General features: G+C 45.1%; 1 protein-coding gene across 1 annotated transcript in view; it reads left to right on the top strand.

The window, feature by feature from the left end:
• The window catches only part of kcnd2 (potassium voltage-gated channel subfamily D member 2), a 441,658-nt gene that overhangs the window by 91,195 nt on the left and 329,066 nt on the right, over positions 1 to 21,397 (top strand). The gene's annotated exons all lie outside the window — the stretch shown is intronic.

The following is a 21,397-nucleotide window of genomic DNA, read 5'->3' as shown; positions in this document are numbered from 1 at the left end:
GAAAACCATAAACGTACTCAGATACGACTGCAGTTGCAGAAGGACATGGGAGTGATGCAAGGCACCGTACTGTATCTCGGTACGTTCTTGACCGACTTGACGATGCTGGACACTGCGCTCCCTGACTATGTCGATGGCTTGATCAACTTTGAGAAAAGACGACAGGAGTTTGAGGTGTTAGCCCAGATTAGGCTGATACAGTCTGCCTGTATCACTTACTGCATCAGTTCCGTCCAAAGTTTTCTCAAGTGGTTCGGCAGTCAACAGTATTTACTGATGATGAAGGCTTCAATATGTCGTGTGAAATCGAACCAATCCCTTATACAAGTTGCACATCTCCAAAGCCCAGGAACAGCATGGTGAAGCGTCTCAATCTTTCTCCCACCTGTCTCCGATGTGTACTGACTACAGATTGCTCTAGTAAATCGTGTGAAATCGAACCAACCACCAATACAAGTCACACATCTCCAAAGCCCAGAAAGAGCATGGTGAACCGTCTCAGTCCGCTGTTTCTAGGGTTGGAGGTCATCACGAACAGCATTCCCACAAAAAGCTGCGAGCCGCCCAGCGGCAGCTCTGGGAAGAGCATGGACTCCGTCGGCGTTTCTTCATCCGACTCCAACAGCTCCAAAATCGAAGACACCTGCACGATGCCCACCGACATGCCTGAAGACACACACAGACACATTGGACAGTGGATGAACTGAGAAAGTGTAGAAAAGCGGAGGTTTAGCAGCATGGACCTTTGGTGTATGGAGGCGGGTCACTGTAAGTTTTCTTATTAGGGCTATTTATAACCGCTGAACCTCAAACAATGGGTAGGTGGGGACCCGGCATGTCCCTTGTGTTCAGAGGTGGCAACGTTGAGGCATATTTTGTCAGGATGTACGACTAGTCTTCCTCAGGGTCGGTATACTTGGCGGCATAACCTGGTATTGAAGTGCAATTGAGAGGAGGAGAATACAGGTGAATTCAGTAGGCATTGGGACTGGGAGTGTAGCAATTCATTTTATCAGTGAGGGAGAGAAAGGTAGAGGAGGGAAGTTTGCAGTCGACTAGTTTCTGAAAGATGGCCGGCGCCGGTCCAAACGACAATCGGTTGTGTCTGAACAGTCCCTTGTGCTTGTTGATCACGAGCAGGTTTTTTGTCTCGTCGTCCAGTTCCACTTGGTTTATGCGCCGAACATGTCCAAGTACTGTCCTCCTTGCAGCTTGACGAACAGCTCGTTCACTCTTGGTATGGGGTGTTGATCAATGTGCAATTGATGGTTTACAATCAAATTGTAGTCGCCATAGATGCGTACCTTGCCGCAAGGCTTCTGAACGACAACTATGGATGTGGCCCATTCTAAATGGTCCACATGGGTGATAATTCCCATTTCATCAAGACGGCAGAGTTCCTTGTCGATGGCGTCCATCCGACTGAACGGAACTGGTCTTCGTTTGAAGAACTTTCGGAAATCTTATCCGATCAGAGCAACCATCTGACGAGTCGAGAGTTGCTAATGAGGGGAGACACGTCGAAATTTGCAAATCTCGACAGCAATGTGAAGGAAAACCATAAACGTACTCAAATACGACTGCAGTTCCAGAAGGACATGGGAGTGATGCAAGGCACCGTACTGTATCTCGGTACGTTCTTGACCGACTTGACGATGCTGGACACTGCGCTCCCTGACTATGTCGATGGCTTGATCAACTTTGAGAAAAGCCGACAGGAGTTTGAGGTGTTAGCCCAGATTAGGCTGATACAGTCTGTCTGTATCATTTACTGCATCAGTTCCGTCCAAAGTTTTTTCAAGTGGTTCGGCTGTCAACAGTATTTACTGATGATGAAGGCTTCAATATGTCGTGTGAAATCGAACCAATCCCTTATACAAGTTGCACATCTCCAAAGCCCAGGAACAGCATGGTGAAGCGTCTCAATCTTTCTCCCACCTGTCTCCGATGTGTACTGACTACAGATTGCTCTAGTAAATCGTGTGAAATCGAACCAACCACCAATACAAGTCACACATTTCCAAAGCCCAGAAAGAGCATGGTGAACCGTCTCAGTCCGCTGTTTCTAGGGTTGGAGGTCATCACGAACAGCATTCCCACAAAAAGCTGCGAGCAGCCCAAGTCCCCGCCCAGCGGCAGCTCTGGGAAGAGCATGGACTCCGTCGGCGTTTCTTCATCCGACTCCAACAGCTCCAAAATCGAAGACACCTGCACGATGCCCACCGACATGCCTGAAGACACACACAGACACATTGGACAGTGGATGAACTGAGAAAGTGTAGAAAAGCGGAGGTTTAGCAGGAGGGACCTTTGGTGTATGGAGGCGGGTCACTGTATGTTTTCTTATTAGGGCTATTTATCACCGCTGAACCTCAAACAATGGGTAGGTGGGGACCCGGCATGTCCCTTGTGTTCAGAGGTGGCAACGTTGAGGCATATTTTGTCAGGATGTACGACTAGTCTTCCTCAGGGTCGGTATACTTGGCGGCATAACCTGGTATTGAAGTGCAATTGAGAGGAGGAGAGTACAGGTGAATTCAGTAGGCATTGGGACTGGGAGTGCAGCAATTCATTTTATCAGTGATGGAGAGAAAGGTAGATGAGGGATGTTTGCAGTCGACTAGTTTCTGAAAGATGGCCGGCGCCGGTGCTGGTCCAAACGACAATCGGTTGTGTCTGAACAGTAATAATAAATAATAATACATTTTATTTATGGGCGCCTTTCAAGAGTCTCAAGGACACCTTACAAAGATTTAGCAGGTAGAGGAAAAACATGTAATAATGAAATAAATAGTAGAGAAGTGACTAGTACACAAAGTAAAGACAGAATACAATTCAAAACACAATATGAGGCAATTAATGCACAGATGAAAAGGGAGGGGGACGTGGGGCTAAGGATAGGCAGAGGTGAAGAGATGGGTCTTGAGGCGGGACTGGAAGATGGTGAGGGACACGGAATTGCGGATCAGTTGGGGGAGGGAGTTCCAGAGCCTGGGAGCTGCCCTGGAGAAGGCTCTGTCCCCAAAACTGCGGAGGTTGGACTTGTGGATGGAGAGGAGACCGGCTGATGTGGATCTGAGGGACCGTGAGGGTTGGTAGGGGGAGAGGAGGTCAGTGAGATATGGGGGGGGGCCAGATGGTGGAGGGCTTTGTAGGTGAGGATCAGGATTTTGTAGTTGATCCGGTGGGAAATGGGAAGCCAATGAAGTTGTTTGAGGACTGGAGTGATGTGATGCCAGGATTTGGTGTGGGTGATGAGTCGGGCGGCTGCGTTCTGGACCAGTTGGAGTCGGTTGATGTAGGTGGAGCTGATGCCAAGGAGAAGTGAGTTGCAATAGTCCAGTCGGGAGGAGATGAAGGCATGGATGAGTCTTTCAGCAGCGGGAGGTGTGAGAGAGGGTCTGAGTTTGGTGATGTTGCGGAGATGAAAGAAGGAGGTTTTAATGACATGGCGGATGTGAGGTTCAAGGGAGAGTGTGGAATCAAAGATCACGCCAAGGTTGCGGGCCTTGGGAGATGGGGAGACAGTGGTGCCGTCGATGGTGAGAGTGGGGTTATTGATTTTGCTGAGTGTGGCTTTGGAGCCTATGAGGAGGAATTCTGTCTTATCGCTGTTGAGTTTGAGGAAGTTATGTTGCATCCAGGTTTTTATAGCTGACAAACAGGAGTTGATATGGGAGAGGGGGGGGTTGTGGGGGGATTTGGTGCCGAGGTAGATCTGGGTGTCATCGGCGTAACAGTGGAAGTCCAGGTTGAAGTGGCGGAGTATCTGACCAAGGGGGAGGATGTAGATGATGAAGAGGAGGGTGCCGAGTACGGAGCCTTGGGGAACGCCTTGAGTGACTGTGGCTGTAGCAGAGGTTTGGTTGTGGAGAGAGATGAAGTGGGATCTGTTGGAAAGGTAGGAATGGAGCCAGCTAATGGCAGAGCCTTCAATGCCGAGGTCTTTGAGTCTGGTGAGCAGGATGTTGTGGTTCACTGTATCGAAGGCTGCGCTCAGGTCGAGGAGGATGAGGATGTTGAGGGAACCAGTGTCAGCAGAGGTGAGGAGGTCGTTGAGGACTTTGAGGAGAGCAGTTTCTGTGCTATGGAGGGGGCGAAAGCCAGATTGGAGGGGTTCAAGTAGGCTATACACAAGGAGGTGGGAATGAAGTTGCGACGCAACGATACGCTCCAGGGTTTTTGAAAGAAAGGGGAGGTTTGAGATTGGGCGGTAGTTAATGAGAGAGGAGGGATCAAGACCAGGTTTCTTTAAGATTGGTGTGACAGCAGCAGTTTTGAAAGCGGAGGGGACAATTCCTTGGGACAATGAGGAGTTGAAGAGATTTGTCCCTTGTGCTTGTTGATCACGAGCAGGTTTTTTGTCTCGTCGTCCAGTTCCACTTGGTTTATGCGCCGGACATGTCCAAGTACTGTTCTCCTTGCAGCTTGACGAACAGCTCGTCCACTCTTGGTAAGGAGTGTTGATCAATGTGCAATTGAGGGTTTACAGTCAAATTGTAGTCGCCATAGCTGCGTACCTTGCCGCAAGTCTTCTGAACGACAACTATGGGTGTGGCCCATTCTGAATGGTCCACATGAGTGATAATACCCATTTCATCAAGACGGCAGAGTTCCTTGTCAACGGAGTCCATCCGACTGAACGCAACTGGTCTTCGTTTGAAGAACTTTCGGAAATCTCCGATTAGAGCAACCATCTGACGAGTCGAGAGTTGCTAATGAGGAGAGACACGTCGAAATTTGCAAATCTCGACAGCAGTGTGAAGGAAAACCATAAACATACTCAGATACGACTGCAGTTGCAGAAGGACATTGGAGTGATGCAAGGCACCGTACTGTATCTCGGTACGTTCTTGACCGACTTGACGATGCTGGACACTGCGCTCCCTGACTATGTCGATGGCTTGATCAACTCTGAGTAAAGACGACAGGAGTTTGAGGTGTTAGCCCAGATTAGGCTGATACAGTCTGTCTGTCTCACTTACTGCATCAGTCCCGTCCAAAGTTTTCTCAAGTGGTTCGGCAGTCAACAGTATTTACTGATGATAAAGGCTTCAATATGTCGTGTGAAATCGAACCAATCCCTGATACAAGTCGCACATCTCCAAAGCCCAGGAACAGCATGGTGAACCGTCTCAGTCTGCTGTTTCTAGGGTTGGACGTCATCACGAACAGCACCCCCACAAAGAGCAGCGAGCAGCCCAAGTCCACTCCCAGCGGCAGCTCTGGGGCGAGCATAGACTCCGTCGGCATTTCCTCATCCGACTACAACATCTCCAAAATCGAAGACACCTGCACGATGCCCACCGACAAGCCCACCGACATGCCCGAAGACTTTTGTGTTCTTTTACTAAGTCTGCATGAAACTTGAGAGACTTCAAGGTACAACAGAAGTGTATACTGTATTACTCAATGCTGGCAGCAGTACAACTCAAAATAGCTGCACACTCCAACTGTCAACAGAGAGGACAAAACTATATTCAAAACATTTCCCTTTGTCCTGTGCAGCGCCACCTGTAGAGCTGACCATTTAACATTTTGTAAAAACAGGTCAAACGGTGAGCTTCACGTCTGTCTTGGAGGGGGTTCCACCCCAGAGAATTCAGAAGTTTGGTAACAATTGTTTCTCTCTCAGAGATGTTAGTAACAAATCGAGCAGCCTTCCTTTGGACAAGATCAATGGAAGAAATGTTTTTATTAGTGTATTTGTCCTATGCTGCAACTGTGTGGTCCAAATGAGGTCTAACGAGGGTGAAGTATGGCTTCTCCTTGAAAGAAGTTGAACAATGATGAAAGTTGCGCCTCAGAAAATTTAGGACACATGTTGCTTTAACCGTTGCATGATGAGTCTGACCATTCCAACATTCTGCAATTTGATGCCAAGATACTTGGTTTGTTTAAATTCTTCAAGGGTGGCACCAAGTATATTGTAAGATATCCTCCTTGCAGCTTAATGAACAGCTCGTCCACTCTTGGTATGGGGTGTTGATCAATGTGCAATTGAGGGTGTACAGTCAAATTGTAGTCGCCATAGATGCGTACCTTGCCGCAAGGCTTCTGAACGACAACTATGGGTATGGCCCATTCTGAATGGTCCACATGGGTGATAATTCCCATTTCTTCAAGACGGCAGAGTTCCTTGTCGACGGCGTCCATTCGACTGAACGGAACTGGTCTTGGTTTGAAGAACTTTCGGAAATCTTCTCCGATCAGAACAACCATCTGACGAGTCGAGAGTTGCTAATGAGGGCAGCCACGTTGTAATTTGCAAATCTCGACAGCAGTGTGAAGGAAAACCAGAAACGCATTCAGAAATGACTGCAGTTGCAGAAGGACATGGGAGTGATGCAAGGCACCGTGCCGTATCTCGGTACGTTCTTGACCGACTTGACGATGCTGGACACTGCGCTCGCCGACTATGTCGATGGCTTGATCAACTTTGAGAAAAGACGACGGTAGTTTGAGGTGTTAGCCAAGATTAGGCTGATGCAGTCTGCCTGTAACACTTACTGCATCAGTCCCGTCCAAGGTTTTCTCAAGTGGTTCGGCAGTCAACAGTATTTAACTGATGATGAAGGCTACAACATGTCGCGTGAAATCGAACCAATCACTGATACGTCGCACATCTCCAAAGCCCAGGAAGAGCTTGGTGAACCGTCTCAGTCTGCTGTTTCTTGGGTCGGACGTCATCACGAACAGCACTCCCACAAAAAGCTGCGAGCAGCCCAAGTCCCCGCCCAGCGGCAGCTTTGGGGAGAGCATGGACTCCGTCGGCGTTTCCTCATCCGACTCCAACAGCTCCAAAATCGAAGACACCTGCACGACGCCCACCGACACGCCCACCGACATGCCCGAAGACTTTTGTGTTCTTTTACTAGGTCTGCATGAAACTTGAGAGACTTCAAGGTTCAACTGAAGTCTTTACTGTACTACACAATGCTGGCAGCAATACAACTCAAAATGGCTGCACACTCCAACTGTCAACAGAGAGGACAAAACTATATTCAAATCGTCTCCCTTTGTCCTGTGCAGCGCCACCTGCTGCACGGGAGGAGCAGCGGGTCATCCCACCCCACACTGTCCACCAAACATCATAATAACTGTCTGCCAGAACTGCCCCCGTAATTCACACTTAAGAATAAATTCCCAGGTCCGACTGAGGTTAAACACCTTTTCTTGCCCTTAACTTGTTTCTACTCAAAGAGAAGAGTTATAATAACAGGAGATTATTTTAATGCGTTGCAGCAGGACCATTGTGGTGTGAAATTATCAAATATAATCAATGACTAATCAGAATACACCCAGATGTGATCACTCGATAAATCCCCTCAATTCTTTTCTTGGCTGTGGCTTTTAGTCCTACTCCAGAGAGTTTTGCACAAATGTCAAAGTGAAGATTGATGTGCAAAGTTGACAGAATGATATTCCAATATGGGCCTTTGGTGTATGGAGGCAGGTCACTGTAAGTTTTCTTATAAGGGCTATTTATCATGTGCTGCCATCACCGCAGAACCTCATACGATGGATAGGTGGGGACCCGGCACGTCCTTTGTGTTCAGAGGTGGCAACATTGAGGCATATTTTGTCAGGATGTAGGATAGTCTTCCTCAGGGTCGGTATACTTGGCGGCATAACCAGGTATTGAAGTGCAATTTATAGGAGGAAAATACAGGTGAATTCAGTAGGCATCAGGACTGTGAGTGTAGCAATTCATTTTGTCCGTGAGGGAGAGAAAGGTAGAGGAGGGAAGTTTGCAGTCGACCAGTTTCTGAAAGATGGCTGGCGCCGGTCCAAACGACAATCGGTTGTATCTGAACAGTCCCTTGTGCGAGTTGATCTCGAACAGTTACTTTGTCTCGTCATCCAGTTCCACTTGGAGATACGCGTCGGACATGTCCAATTTCAAGAAGTACTGTCCTCTTGGTTCTTGGTTTCTTGGCCCTCCAAAATATTCCAAATGGAATTTAAACTGGAGGTGGTGGAGGGAGGACTTAAGCCAGAAAGGGTTATTGGGAAGAAAGAGCTACCTTAAATTTAGTTGCATCTGGTTGGGTAACTACAGTAGGGTGGAGATTATTCCATGCTTTAATTGTGCGGGGGAAGAACGAATTGCTGTACACATCTGTCTTGGTAGCTGGAATCGCAAATTGGATCGAATGCCCTCGTCTGCTCCTAATTGGTTTGGGTTTGGTGTAGGTCTTGTAATCTATGTCGAGCTGACCATTTAACATTTTGTAAAAACAGGTCAAACGGTGAGCTTCACGTCTGTCTTGGAGAGGGTTCCACCCCAGAGAATTCAGAAGTTTGGTAACACTCGCTTCTCTCTCATAGGTGTTAGTAACAAATCGAGCTGCCTGTCTTTGGACACGTTTGATGGAAGAAATGTTTTTATTTGTGTATGGGTCCCATGCTGCAACTGCGTAGTCCAAATGAGGTCTAACGAGGGTGAAGTATAGCTTCTCCTTGACAGAAGTTGAACAATGATGAAAGTTGCGCCTCAGAAAATTTAAATCACCTGTTGCTTTCACCGTTGCATGATGAGTCTGACCATTCCAACGCAGATCATTCTACAATTTGATTCCAAGATGCTTGATTTGTTTGGATTCTTCAAGGGTGGCACCAAGTATATTGTAAGATGTCCTTCTTGCAGCTTGATAAACAACTCGTCCACTCTTGGTATGGGGTGTTGATCAATGTGCAATTGAGGGTGTACAGTCAAATTGTAGTCGCCATAGATGCGTACCTTGCCGCAAGGCTTCTGAACGACAACTATGGGTGTGGCCCATTCTGAATGGTCCACATGGGAGATAATTCCCTTTTCTTCAAGACGGCAGAGTTCCTTGTCGACGGCGTCCATCCGACTGAACGGAACTGGTCTTGGTTTGAAGAACTTTCGGAAATCTTCTCCGATCAGAACAACCATCTGACGAGTCGAGAGTTGCAAATGAGGGCAGCCACGTTGTAATTTGCAAATCTCGACAGCAGTGTGAAGGAAAACCAGAAACGCATTCAGAAATGACTGCAGTTGCAGAAGGACATGGGAGTGATGCAAGGCACCGTGCCGTATCTCGGTACGTTCTTGACCGACTTGACGATGCTGGACACAGCGCTCCATGACTATGTCGATGGCTTGATCAACTTTGAGAAAAGACGACGGGAGTTTGAGGTGTTAGCCCAGATTAGGTGATGCAGTCTACCTGTAACACTTACTGCATCAGTCCCGTCAAAGGTTTTCTCAAGTGGTTCGGCAGTCAACAGCATATAACTGATGATGAAGGCTACAACATGTCGCGTGAAATCGAACCAATCACTGATACGTCGCAAATCTCCAAAGCCCAGGAAGAGCTTGGTGAACCGTCTCAGTCTGCTGTTTCTTGGGTCGGACGTCATCACGAACAGCACTCCCACAAAAAGCTGCGAGCAGCCCAAGTCCCCGCCCAGCGGCAGCTTTGGGGAGAGCATGGACTCCGTCGGCGTTTCCTCATCCGACTCCAACAGCTCCAAAATCGAAGACACCTGCACGACGCCCACCGACACGCCCACCGACATGCCCGAAGCATTTTGTGTTCTTTTACTAGGTCTGCATGAAACTTGAGAGACTTCAAGGTTCAACTGAAGTCTTTACTGTACTACACAATGCTGGCAGCAATACAACTCAAAATGGCTGTACACTCCAACTGTCAACACAGAGGACAAAACTATATTCAAATCGTCTCCCTTTGTCCTGTGCAGCGCCACCTGCTGCATGGGAGGAGCAGCGGGTCATCCCACCCCACACAGTCCACCAAACATCATAATAACTGTCTGCCAGAACTGCCCCCGTAATTCACACTTAAGAATAAATTCCCAGGTCCGACTGAGGTTAAACACCTTTTCTTGCCCTTAACTTGTTTCTACTCAAAGAGAAGAGTTATAATAACAGGAGATTATTTTAATGCGTTGCAGCAGGACCATTGTGGTGTGAAATTATCAAATATAATCAATGACTAATCAGAATACACCCAGATGTGATCACTCGATAAATCCCCTCAATTCTTTTCTTGGCTGTGGCTTTTAGTCCTACTCCAGAGAGTTTTGCACAAATGTTAAAGTGAAGATTGATGTGCAAAGTTGACAGAATGATATTCCAATATGGGCCTTTGGTGTATGGAGGCAGGTCACTGTAAGTTTTCTTATAAGGGCTATTTATCATGTGCTGCCATCACCGCAGAACCTCATACGATGGATAGGTGGGGACCCGGCACGTCCTTTGTGTTCAGAGGTGGCAACATTGAGGCATATTTTGTCAGGATGTAGGATAGTCTTCCTCAGGGTCGGTATACTTGGCGGCATAACCAGGTATTGAAGTGCAATTTATAGGAGGAAAATACAGGTGAATTCAGTAGGCATCAGGACTGCGAGTGTAGCAATTCATTTTGTCCGTGAGGGAGAGAAAGGTAGAGGAGGGAAGTTTGCAGTCGACCAGTTTCTGAAAGATGGCTGGCGCCGGTCCAAACGACAATCGGTTGTATCTGAACAGTCCCTTGTGCGAGTTGATCTCGAACAGTTACTTTGTCTCGTCATCCAGTTCCACTTGGAGATACGCGTCGGACATGTCCAATTTCAAGAAGTACTGTCCTCTTGGTTCTTGGTTTCTTGGCCCTCCAAAATATTCCAAATAGAATTTAAACTGGAGGTGGTGGAGGGAGGACTTAAGCCAGAAAGGGTTATTGGGAAGAAAGAGCTACCTTAAATTTAGTTGCATCTGGTTGGGTAACTACAGTAGGGTGGAGATTATTCCATGCTTTAATTGTGCGGGGGAAGAACGAATTGCTGTACACATCTGTCTTGGTAGCTGGAATCGCAAATTGGATCGAATGCCCTCGTCTGCTCCTAATTGGTTTGGGTTTGGTGTAGGTCTTGTAATCTATGTCGAGCTGACCATTTAACATTTTGTAAAAACAGGTCAAACGGTGAGCTTCACGTCTGTCTTGGAGAGGGTTCCACCCCAGAGAATTCAGAAGTTTGGTAACACTCGCTTCTCTCTCATAGGTGTTAGTAACAAATCGAGCTGCCTGTCTTTGGACACGTTTGATGGAAGAAATGTTTTTATTTGTGTATGGGTCCCATGCTGCAACTGCGTAGTCCAAATGAGGTCTAACGAGGGTGAAGTATAGCTTCTCCTTGACAGAAGTTGAACAATGATGAAAGTTGCGCCTCAGAAAATTTAAATCACCTGTTGCTTTCACCGTTGCATGATGAGTCTGACCATTCCAACGCAGATCATTCTACAATTTGATGCCAAGATGCTTGGTTTGTTTGGATTCTTCAAGGGTGGCACCAAGTATATTGTAAGATGTCCTTCTAGCAGCTTGATGAACAGCTCGTCCACTCTTGGTATGGGGTGTTGATCAATGTGCAATTGAGGGTGTACAGTCAAATTGTAGTCGCCATAGATGCGTACCTTGCCGCAAGGCTTCTGAACGACAACTATGGGTGTGGCCCATTCTGAATGGTCCACATGGGTGATAATTCCCTTTTCTTCAAGACGGCAGAGTTCCTTGTCGACGGCGTCCATCCGACTGAACGGAACTGGTCTTGGTTTGAAGAACTTTCGGAAATCTTCTCCGATCAGAACAACCATCTGACGAGTCGAGAGTTGCAAATGAGGGCAGCCACGTTGTAATTTGCAAATCTCGACAGCAGTGTGAAGGAAAACCAGAAACGCATTCAGAAATGACTGCAGTTGCAGAAGGACATGGGAGTGATGCAAGGCACCGTGCCGTATCTCGGTACGTTCTTGACCGACTTGACGATGCTGGACACAGCGCTCCACGACTATGTCGATGGCTTGATCAACTTTGAGAAAAGACGACGGGAGTTTGAGGTGTTAGCCCAGATTAGGTGATGCAGTCTGCCTGTAACACTTACTGCATCAGTCCCGTCAAAGGTTTTCTCGAGTGGTTCGGCAGTCAACAGCATTTAACTGATGATGAAGGCTACAATGTGTCGTGTGAAATCAAACCAATCACATACAAGTCCCACATCTCCAAAACCCGGGAAGAGCATGGTGAAGCATCCAGTCTTTCTCCCACCTGTCTCCAACCTGTACTGACTACAGATTGCTCGAGTAAATCGCGTGAAATCGAACCAATCATTGATACAAGTCGCACATCTCCAAAGCCCAGGAAGAGCTTGGTGAACCGTCTCAGTCTGCTGTTTCTAGTGTCGGACGTCATCACGAACAGCACTCCCACAAAAAGCTGCGAGCAGCCCAAGTCCCCGCCCAGCGGCAGCTTTGGGGAGAGCATGGACTCCGTCGGCGTTTCCTCATCCGACTCCAACAGCTCCAAAATCGAAGACACCTGCACGACGCCCACCGACACGTCCACCGACATGCCCGAAGACTTTTGTGTTCTTTTACTAGGTCTGCATGAAACTTGAGAGACTTCAAGGTTCAACTGAAGTCTTTATTGTACTACACAATGCTGGCAGCAATACAACTCAAAATGGCTGCACACTCCAACTGTCAACAGAGAGGACAAAACTATATTCAAATCGTCTCCCTTTGTCCTGTGCAGCGCCACCTGCTGCATGGGAGGAGCAGCGGGTCATCCCACCCCACACTGTCCACCAAACATCATAATAACTGTCTGCCAGAACTGCCCCCGTAATTCACACTTAAGAATAAATTCCCAGGTCCGACTGAGGTTAAACACCTTTTCTTGCCCTTAACTTGTTTCTACTCAAAGAGAAGAGTTATAATGACAGGATATTATTTTAATGCATTGCAGCAGGACCATTGTGGTGTGAAATTATCAAATATAATCAATGACTAATCAATTTACACCCAGATGTGATCACTCTACAAAGCCCCTCAATTCTTTTCTTGGCTGTGGCTTTTCGTCCTACTCCAGAGAATTTAGCACAAAAGTCAACGTGAAGATTGACTGAATGCTATTCTAATATGGGCCTTTTGCACGCAATCAGGTGGTCATAATAGATCCTACGACATTATTTTGAAGAAATATATCCTGGTCAATTGCTTCTTCACCTGAATTTTCATCTTTATCATCTTTATCCCATTATCCGGTCATCGACTTTGCTATTTGTAGGATCATGTTGTGCATAAATTGACTCGTGCTTCCAATATTCCAGTAGTGTCTACAATTTTATATTAAATTCATATTAATAACGTTCAAGGTTCGTTTTTTTTTTTGACTGGATTAAATAAATGTAGCTCATTGCCTATAACATTTTTGTATAGCTTCACATCAGGAAACCATTCCAGTCTAGATCAAATGATTAAAGTCTTTATATTTGTGTTAAACCTCAGCAGTTACTGTGCTGAGATATTGTTTGTGTTCTAGTCATTTGCATTCTAGAATACTACAGTGCCTTTGGAAAAAAAACTCAGTATCTATCCATAATAAAACCAATGTAACATTGAAATCCTTGTAACATATGAACAGGTGTGTGCATGTGCGCACACTTACACACAAATCTTTCATCTGCAAAAGATAGACACAAAAAACTGGAGTAACTCAGTGGGTCAGACAGCATCTCTGGAGAAAAGGAATAGGTGGCATTTTGGATTGAGGCCCTGAGAGTCAGGGGGCCCTGACTGAGTCTGAAGAAGGGTCTCGACCTGAAACGTCATCTATTCCTTTCCTCCAGAGATGCTGTCTGACCCGCTGAGTTACTCTAGCTTTTTGTGTCTATCTTCGGTTTTCACCAGCATCTGCTGTTCCTTCCTAGACTCTTTCATTTGCCACACTGTTACACACTTCTTCCTTTTAATAATGCAACTCGTGTTACTGCCAGGAATAGTGATATCATCCAGCAATATTTGATGAAATAAAAATGTACATATAATCACCAGTGACATTTTAAGTCAGAATACAGAGATATTGTGCTCTCACATCATTAAATATCAAATTCATTTAAAAAATGTTGAAGGTTACATTTTTTGAATGGATTAAATATATGTCACCTTTAGAATTTGATGTTTATGAATTTTTCAATATCTTTTATTCAGCTATGAACATTACCTCATTTTACAGATATTGCCGGATGACCATTATGCTATAAATAAGCAAGTTATTAAGATTTGAAAGGGAGGGATATATTTTTGTATTTTGAGCATTGAATTTCAGATACATCAATTATAAACAAGTAAAATATTTTTGCACTTGCAACTGCTTGGGTTTACTCATTATTCCACAATGCTGTTTTATGAAAAAAAAGGTAATGTTCAAATCATTCAACTGAGAGATGCTCGCGGCTGTCCACGGGTGCCCTGGGGGATTTCCGAAACCGCTGGGCACAGCGGGGGGTGGAATGCATGCTTGACAAGGATTGTAATATAGTTGTTTAAGAATGTATTTGACATTTAAGAATATTTGTTTAGATAATTGGATGATTTTTGTATTATGCTGGTGAGTTTGTTTGGTATTATATATATTATTCTTGCAATAATTAATTACATTTATGTTTGTAATTAAAAAAACTGAGAGGTCCATGTTGATTTCCAGTTCATGTTTGATTGGAATGGAGCAGGTGTGATGTTGAGACACTGCGGAAAATTGAAAGTTGTGTAACTAGGCTCTTATTGTTGCCCACATATAGATTAAAGCTAATAACATTATTATTTTAAGGACCCTTGGTTATGCTGTATTTCACCAAGTACAAATGGGCAGAAAGTGCAGAATGTATGCTAGGCCCATTTGTACTATAAAATTGCATCCAGAGCCCGATGACAGAATATGCAAGACAGAATGGACTATTGACCATATTTACAGGACAAACCACAACCTTAAATGTTGTTTCTTTGGCTGCAGGTCCTATCATAACGTTGAAGAGACATTTGGACAGGTACATGAATAGGATAGTTTTAGAGGAATATTGACCAAGCGGGCAAATGTGCCAAGTTGGTCGGCGTGGGCAAGTGGGCCGAAGGGTCTGTTTCCATGCTGTATGCCTCGATGCTCTTTTCAGTAAGAAATGGGTCACCTCCCCTAATCTCTGTTGTCATTTGCTAACGAGTTTGTGTTCCCCATGGTACATATTATTTTAAACATATCCTATTTCAATAGCTTCAAAATTGACAGTATAATTACATCCAGTCTTATTGTCATTGCATAATGCCCCTTTGTGAATTGAAGGCAAGGTCTAATATTTTTTACCTCTGATCTGTTGTGGTTAAGTAACAAAATTAATCCCATGTGATCTTTTGAATTCACATAAGTAAGCGTGTTATTATAAATTGTGGTTACAGAAACAATCACTCATTTCATTGGTCATATATGTGTTAGACAATGCTTAACACATTCACAGTTTCCATTGTAATTGTAATTTAACATCAACCCAGCTAGTGACTGCTGTGAACAGAGCGGTTGACAAATGGGGAATGTCCATGTGACACCTTGAAAACACAGCTGACAGTAGGGAATAGACCCTCATGGAGCTGCACCTCATTGCAGGAGTGGTGTAGATTATAAACGGTCTCGCACCCCTAAAAAGCTACGACAAATAAAAGAAAGATACCCCCAGAGAAGATCTCACATGTGGATTATCCGACTGGAGACCACAGAAGGGAAAAGACTACGAGTAGGATCAGTGCATGAATGAAGGACAGCGGCTCAGTAGTAGAGGGAAAAAAGCTCCAGGTCTGTTCTTGTGGTTGGCAGAAAGTAACAACAGCAAAGGGCCTCAGAATACATCGGGGAAAGAAGATGTGCTTGTTAGAGGGAGTGCAGGGAAATCGCCTTGAGCAGTACTTCTTCAGAAGTCAGTCAAGTCAATCGAGTGAAGTCCAGCGACGGGTAGAAAACCACGGTTCGCAAGATGTCATTACCCGTGTTACTGATGAGGAGGGAGCAAGCTCGGTACAGGGGAAGTTGGTGGTGGTGCGGTTAATTTACCAGTCAGGGAGAAGAACGGTGGGTCGAAACCTAGAGTTAAATGGCCTTGGACAAGTGAAAGGAAGGAATGGGAAACTGTTGATATAGATTTGGTAAAGTAGCTAGAGAGTCTGAAAGGGACAGTGGAAAACAAGTTAGATGAGATAGGAGAGCTTATCAATATGGTGCGGACAGATTTGGTGTTATTGCGAAAAAGAAGGTGCAGGCTCCACAGGTGGTTAGATCTAGACGAGAGAGAGAAATCAAGAGATTAGTGAAGGAGATAGTTGAGAAAGCAGCAGAGAAAGTCTATAATTGATGAGAGAGAGGGAATTCATGTTTTGCAAGAAGAGTTAAGAAATCGGTTAGCAATATTAAGGAGGGCAGAACACCTTCGGAATAAGAGAAAGAAGAAGGAGCGAGTCAGGTCGGCATTTTATAGGGATCCATTTAGATTTGTTAATAGAATGTTTAGTCAGGAAAACAGTGGAAAGCTCAAAGCTTCAAACGAAGTGTTAGAGGAATATTTAAAAAGGACATACTCAGATTCAGAAAAGAAAAGGGGAATGGGTATCCCTCCAGATATACCACCTTAGGAGAGATAGAGTATAAGTTACATGTTTTGCCACCAAAGTGGAAGGAAGTGGAAGCTGTAATAAGGCGTGCAAAGGCTTCTTCGGCTCCAGGGCCGAATGGAGTCCCTTACTGGGTATGTGCATCTGATGTGCTTAGATTCTTGTGGAGGCTCTTGCATATAGTTTGGGAGAAGCAGGTCATACCAAGCCTTTGGTGTAGAGCAGGGGGAATTTTAACTCCCAAGGAGAAAGAGTCTTCAGAGTAAGTCAGTTTAGGCTTATATGTCTCCTAAATGTAGAAGGCAAGATTTTCTTTGGCGTTGTGGAACAGAGGCTGGCAAGTTATTTAAAAAGGAATAAGTTAATAGATACCACAGTGCAGAAAGCAGGAATCCCAGGTTTTGCAGGTTGCTTAGAACACAGTAGTGTAATATGGCACCAGATTCAGACAGCCAAGCTCGAGAGAAGAGATTTGCATGTAGTGTTTTTGGACCTGGCAAATGCATTTGGATCTGTGCCACATAGTCTTATTTGGAGTGCTTTTAATTTCTTTAGAGTTCCAGGATCAATAGTAAATTTAGAGAATGCATGTTTCCAAGATGTCCGAATGTGTTTTAGCACAGCAGGCTTTACGACATCATGGCAGAGACTAGTGATGGGCATTATGACAAGGTGTACTATTTCCCCGCGAGCATTTACAATGGAGGTGGACCTAGTGATTAGAAGTCACGGTGGGGAGAGATGGCAGGACGGACTGTGCCTCCCTCCAATCAGGGTCTATATGGATGATATGACCTTGGTGACCACAACAGTAGCTTGTACAAGAAGGTTAGTTAGAGAAGTTAAATGATAATCTTAAATGGGCTAGATTGAAGATTAAGCCTAGTAAGTCACAGAGTATTTATTTGACAAGAGCAAAGGTAGTAGAGAAAAGGCAACATTGGAGGGGAGGCTGCTCCTCAAACTGCGGAGCAACCTGGACAATACAGCTCACCCACTCCATGACACACTGGTCAACCTGAGGAGCACCTTCAGCAACAGACTGGTTCCACCAAGATGCTGTACAGAATGCCACAGGAGATCCTTCTTCCCTGTGGCTAACCCCCCCCCCCCAATCTTTGCACATCCCCCAAGCCTTTCCACTCATCACTTTAATTTCAGGTTTCATGTACTTTGTGTTTTTATGACTGTTGGCAGATCATTTTCCTTCCTGGGATAAATAAAGTTTTATTGTATCGTTAATGTTCCGGGCTAAGGTGCTATAAGGAGACATAGAGTTGTGGGTAAAAGAGGAGGGGGTGTTGCCTTATTGATCATGGAGAATGTCACGGCAACAGACCAAGATGACATTACTGACGGTTTGTTTGGTGTGGCTATATGGGTAGAGCTGTGAAATAAAAAGGGGATGAGTACCTTGTTGTTACTGTACTATAGGCCCCCAAATAGACAACGGGAATTAGAGGAATAAATATGCCGAGATTGCAGGTAGCTGCACGACAAATCATCCTCTATGATAATCCTCAACACTGCAGGGATGCATTCTCAGCCTTTCTATACTCCCTATGCACTCAAGACTGTGCAGCCAAATTCCATTCCAACTCAAGTGACAAATTCACAGACAACAACACTGTATATATTGATGGCGCCGAAGAAGAGATGGTTGAATGCTTCAAATTCCAGGAATAAATAGCACCAGCAATTTGTCCTGGACCAGCCACATCGAAGCAATGGCCAAGAAAGCAAAACAATCCCTCTACTTCCTTAGAAGGCCTAGGAAGTTTTACATATCCACAATAATCCACACCAACTTCCACAAGTGCGCCATAAAAAGCATTTTATCAAGATGAATCACTGCATGGTTTGGGAAAAGCTCCATTCAAGACTGCAAGAAATTGCAGAGAGTTTTGGACGTAGACCAGGGCATCACGCAAACCACCCTCCCTTCCATTGACTCCATCTACACTTCATGCTGCCTCAGCAAGGCCACCAGCATAATCAATGACCAGTCTCATTCCAGACACTGAATTCGTAAAGATTCCTCAGGCAATATGTGGTGGGCCTTCAGGGAGGGGGCAAAGCTTGATCTACTCTTAGCAAATTGGGAAGGACATGTGATCGAAATGTTTGTGGGCAAGCCTTTTGGGACCTGTTCTATTAGCTTTAAAGTAGTTATGGATAAAGATAATGTGCGTCCATAAGTTAAATTCTGAATTGGGGCAATACCATCTATGATGTTTTTGTCCTGTTCTGTCCAATACCATCTATGATGGTATTGGACAGAAACTGTCTAAAGTTGATTGGAATGGGTTGTTTGCAATCAAAGGGATGTCCGGAGAGTGGGATGCTTTTAAACATGTGGTAACAAGAGTTCAGGGCATGCATGTTTCTGTTAGAGTGAAGAGCAACACGGGTGGGAGCAAGGAAGCTTGGATGATGGGAGAAATTTAAGCCTTTGTCAGGAAAAAGGAGGCATGAAGCAGGTATAGGCAGCTGGGATAAAGTGATTTCCTGGAGAAGTTTTGGGAACTGAGCAGCATATTTAAGAAGGAAATAAGGTGGGCAAAAGGGGGCAGGAGAGAGCCCTGACAGATAATATTAAGAAAAATTAAAGATTTAATGTTTATTAAAGGAAAGAGTAACTAAAGTAGAAATAGGGCCCCACAGAAACCAAAGTGGTCATTTCTATGTGGAGCCACAGGAGATGGGCAAAGTCCTCAATTAATATTTCTACTCAGTTTTTACTGTGGAGAAAGACATGAAGAGTGGGGAACTTAGGACAGTTAATAGAGATGTCTTGAGGACAATCTGTATTATGGTCAAGGAGGTGCTGGATGTCCAAGGGTATATGAAGGTAGTTAAGTCTTCCGGGCCTGATTATATATATCCAAGATCATCGTAAGACACGGGTGTGCCAAGACGGGCGGATGGCTTATATTGTGCCTCTATTTAAGAAGGGCTGCAAGGAAAAGCCTGGGATTTATAGAGCAGCGAACCTAACATCTGTGGTAACAAGTTACCGGAGAGGATTCTGAGTGATAAGATATAGACGCATTTGAATAGACAGGGGCTGCTTCGGGATAGTCAGCATGATTTTGTACGTGGGGGATTATGTTTTATGAATTGGATTGAGTTTTTTGAAAAAGTAACCTAAAAGGTTAATGAGGGCAAAGCCGTAGATGTTGTCCATATGCCTTCAGCAAGGTATTTAATAAGGTATCGCGTGGTCTGCTGCTCTTGCGGGATCCAGGGAGCGTTAGAGAATTGGCTTCATGGCAGGAAGCAGAGGGTGATGGAAGATTTTTCGGACTGGAGGCCTGTGACTAGAGCTGGGCCCATTGCTGCTGGTAGTTTAAATCATCAGTTTGGATGAGAACATAGAAATTTAGTAATTTTACAGACAGCACTAAAATGGTTGGTATCGTAGATAGCAAAGGTGGTTATCCAAAGTTACAGAGGATCTTAATCAATTGGGCAAGTGGGCTGAGAAATGGTTAATGGAGCTTAATGCAGATATGCATGAGTTGTTGCATTGTAGGAAATCAAACTAGAGAAGGATCTAGTAGGATCATTTTTGTGTACCTTAGAGAAGGATCTACTCAGTGAATGACAGGACCCTGAGGTGTGTTGTTGAACAGAGGGATATAAGAAATCAGATACATGGTTGCTTGAACGGGTACAAAGGGGTGCTCAAGAAGTCTTTTGGTACATTGGCCATTTGGACAGGTACATTGATAGGAAAGGTTTAGAGCAGGTGTCGACAACCTACGGCCCCTGGGCTGAATGCGGCCCGTAACCCGAAATCATCCGGCCCGAAGGCGTTTTTTTCCCCGTAATTATCCGGCCGGCAGACTTCCTCCGTCTCCGGTATCTCCTGGGCCCGAGGCCGAAGTGACGCAAGGAGGCCTGCACTGGCGGCCACAATGGCAGAGTCACCGCCGAGCACGGACGAGCGCTGAGCTCTGGCTGTACCGCATCCTGCGCAAAGCCGCCGACACGGCCACGCACCTTTTGTGTATGGGCTTCACTGTCGGGATCAAAGATCCACTCTATGATCTTTGGTCGGGATTGGGGTTGTCAATAGGCCAAGGACAAGTGAGTATGAGTGGCGTCCTCGAAGGGGCGGGATCCATGTGTACATGTACATGTGGCCCGCCATCCGCTCACAGACATGTGTCCTGGCCCCTATGCAGAACAAGGTTGCCGACCCCTGGTTTAGAGGGATATGGTCCAAATGCAGGCAGGTGGGACTAGTGTAGATGGGGCACCTTGGTCAGCATGGGCAAGTTGGGTCTTAGGACTGTTATTGTGCTCCATGTCTCTAAGTTTTGATTGCCCCCTTCTAAAGGAGTTATTTATAATGAGTTTTAAATTAATGGAAATGTTGCTGCAGAAAAATAGATCAGCCTCAATTATGTTCATTTCATAATTGGATCAATTGCTTTGCTAGTTTGCAGTGCTGCCGGTTATAAAAGGAAAAACACAAATGGTATTGTAACACAACAGATAATATATAGTTGATAAAAGAGAATAATTCTTCAGGAAAATTATTCATTTGTCACATACTTGGGTTCCGCACTATTTCAACAGCCAAGACCAGTTTAGTGATATGCTTATAAGATTATCCTGCACGCACCACTTCTTTATTTCTTTATAAAGACAACAAAGTAATAGCAACAATTCTCAGTGGGTAAGTATTCAATTTGTTGATTTCAAGTGCATAGAACAGATGTTCCATTTTAAAAATGAAAATATAATGTTCATGTGTGTACGGTTACTATAATCCAAAATGAACAAACCCACTAAAGCAATCATTGGTTTTGCAAATTGTATTTGGTTGTGATTGTGAGCATTTTTGAAGTCTGCTTTATCTTGCTCCATTTATTAGCATTTTCCAAGGGGATTTGGACAGAACTAACAGTATCCTGTTCTGGATTTGCAGTA

Source organism: Amblyraja radiata, chromosome 19 (genome assembly GCF_010909765.2).
Source record: "Amblyraja radiata isolate CabotCenter1 chromosome 19, sAmbRad1.1.pri, whole genome shotgun sequence".
NCBI lineage: Eukaryota > Metazoa > Chordata > Chondrichthyes > Rajiformes > Rajidae > Amblyraja > Amblyraja radiata.
The sequence above is the reverse complement of the archived record's forward strand: the minus strand, read 5'-3'. Positions and strand labels throughout refer to the sequence as shown.